Here is a 2984-nt window from a genome sequence, read left to right as displayed (position 1 = left end):
CTGGTTCCCTCTTCCTAATGTTTCCAGAAACTCACATACTAGTGCTACCTGCATGGGACCAGCATTTCAACATAAGAGTCTTCTGAGCAGGCATTTTATACCTAAAGTATAATAGCTTTCACTTGCGTGAAGACATAGAAATTTCTGCTGTTTTGTTTTATCATCTGAATAATTTAATAAGGTTAATTATCTTTACACAAAAGTTCCCTACATTTTGAAAAACACTCACAGATATACTCAAGATTTAGTTAACATAGTAAAAATTTATAATTCTCCATATTAAGTTATATTTTTCTTAGGATGACCTAATTTTTGAGCCTATCCCAATTATGCATGGACTTGTTGGAAATAAAACAGTTTCCCACATCTTAACAAATGTTGAGCAAAAGATTAAAGAAGCAAAAATGATTATATCAGACATGGAACTTGATCAATGCATAGACATTTAAGTAGCTTGTTCATCTTTGGGGCATTTCCTGTTTCTTAGTCATTCTGACAGACTTTTGATAAAGTTTGAATAATTTATGTACTTGAATGTGCTGTTTTAGTATCAATAACAACATGACAAAAGCTAGGTTTCCTTGAAGTCTTCCTTTATTACTTGTTCCTCCTCCATGTTCTCCTCCTCCATCTCTTTATAAGAGGGCAAACCTATTCCATCTTGGAGCTTTAAACCAAAAATAAATAAATAAAAATATTTTAAAAACAACTAAGTCCACATATAAAATTATTCTAGAAGAATAAAGAAGAGGATGAGGATAAATGTTGTGGCAGGAGGCATCTGTGAACCCTAAAAGTCCACCAAGGAGCCATTTCCAATGTAATTACAATAGTCTCCCTATTATAGTTTCGGGATTGGACTCTCCTCCTAACTAACCCTGACACAGCAGGAGAAGAAGGCTGAGCAGCCTCGAACCCTCAGCAGGACAAGGTTTTATAGGGAATGGGAGTAAGGGGTGTGTGTGTCCAGCTTGGTGAGTATCAAACTGTGATTATTGTAAGTTATATTTAGGATTTTGGTGGATATATTTAGATTTTAGTGGGACACTTATTACTTCTTCCATTCTGTTAGATTGTTCAGACTGCAGAATCACAGAAGAGTCAGGTGGAGATTCAATGTAGAGAATTAACTTGTTTTGTTAAGACTGTTTTAAATGCATTTAGTAATTCTTTGATAATTATATTCACATATATAGTGTATTTGTATCATATCCATGCTCCATTTTCTTCTTTTGATTTCTTCCATTTACATTTAAATATTTTCCAATTCTCAAAACATATCCATTCCTTTTATATACACTATTTTTACTGACTATTGATTTAATAGAGATCATGAATAATCATGGATCTGAGTTGATTTATTGAGATATGGGTAATATGCCAGAAGCTATACCCATGAAGCCAATGAAACCTTCTGCACTACCATCATTCAGTGTCAAGACCATCTAAATTATTATAATATTGGTGTAAGGCTTCATCTATGATTGAGTGATGAGAGTCAGAGTTTGGGCTGGCATTGGCTGGTGTGTGTACAGGAATGCAATGGGTAGAAGAGACAACTTTCTAGGAATAGTCCTCATTGTTACACTCTTACATCACTCTTCCCACAGAGGGTAAAGCACTCAATTTTTACTAATTCTCAGCACTTTGACTAGTTATGGCTTTCTGCATTAACCATTGCCTGTAGCAAAAAGAAACTTCTCTGATCAAAGCAGAACTATTTCTATGTATTATAACCTATGAATATGAATATAAATATTATCATATGAAAGGCAGTTTGACAGCATGTTCACTTTGCAAACTAACAGTAGTAGGTGCTTCCTAGGATTGAGGACCTCCTCTGCCACAGGCTGACAGTATGAGTCATGAATTCCCTCTGGTGGAGGGAATTATCCCCATGCAGAAAACATAGCTAACCCCCTAAAAAGTTATTCTGTTATTACATCAGTGGTCATAAATTGCCTAGAAGTTCAGAATTGTAACACAAGTTTTGTTACTATATGAAGAAGGAGGAGGAGAGGAAGGAGAAGAAGAAGGAGTAGGAAAAGGAGAAGGAGAAGGAGGAGAAGGGGAGAAGGAGGAGTAAAACATAAAAAGCATCTTCATTAAGTAGAAAATCTACCTAGAGGGATAAAATCTCCCAAAATGTGTGATGAGGTTCTATGCTTAAAAAATATCTTGCGTGTAGAGGAATTTTAATCTAGCAATATGGCTGCTCTAGTAAGACATGATGACATCCATAGACCTTTAGGGATCTATGATCTGGCTGGAATGCAGAAATGCCTTGGCATACATCTTTAATCCCACAAATGACTTCTAATTGAGGGCTAGACAAAATGACTAGTTAAAGAAAGCAGAGAGAGAATGAGTCAAAGATGGGATACACCCAACTCTCCCAAGAACAGCCCAGGTGATAGTGAATAGTTACAGTGACAGTGAATCTGCTTAGCAATGGAGTTAGTTCACTTGAGTGAATGTCAGTGCAGGGCAATGAGTTTTCAGTCAGTGCAATGAGGGGGGTGCAATGGGTTGAGTTCATTTGTAAGTCCAGGCAGTTCAGTGCAGATTAGCAGAAGCCATTGAAGCTAGAGACTAAGAAGGAGCCAGAAGATTATAAGAAATTGCCAGAGTTAATTAGAGGCCAAGCAGTGTACTTCAATGAGAAGTTCAGAGAAGGCAGATTGCATCAGTCAGTGTGGAGAAGAGTTTGAGCCAGAACAGTGGAATTGAAGCAGCCAGTCAGAGTACAGAAAGAACTGGAAATGATTAGCTTATTCAGTCAAAAGCCCACAAGATGACATTTACATCAAGCGAATAAAAGTAATTCTAACCACTGTGAATTATTGTTTATAAACTTGTAGGAAACATCTAATTCTGAATATTATATTCATAACAGTGATGGATTCTGTAGCATATATTTACAGTTATCTTCATGTAGTTGCATGAAGAAAGACTCATAGAAAAAAACCAAACCGATCAGAATT

The sequence above is a fragment of the Apodemus sylvaticus genome, chromosome 6, assembly GCF_947179515.1.
Source record: "Apodemus sylvaticus chromosome 6, mApoSyl1.1, whole genome shotgun sequence".
NCBI lineage: Eukaryota > Metazoa > Chordata > Mammalia > Rodentia > Muridae > Apodemus > Apodemus sylvaticus.
Note: the sequence above shows the minus strand (reverse complement) of the source record.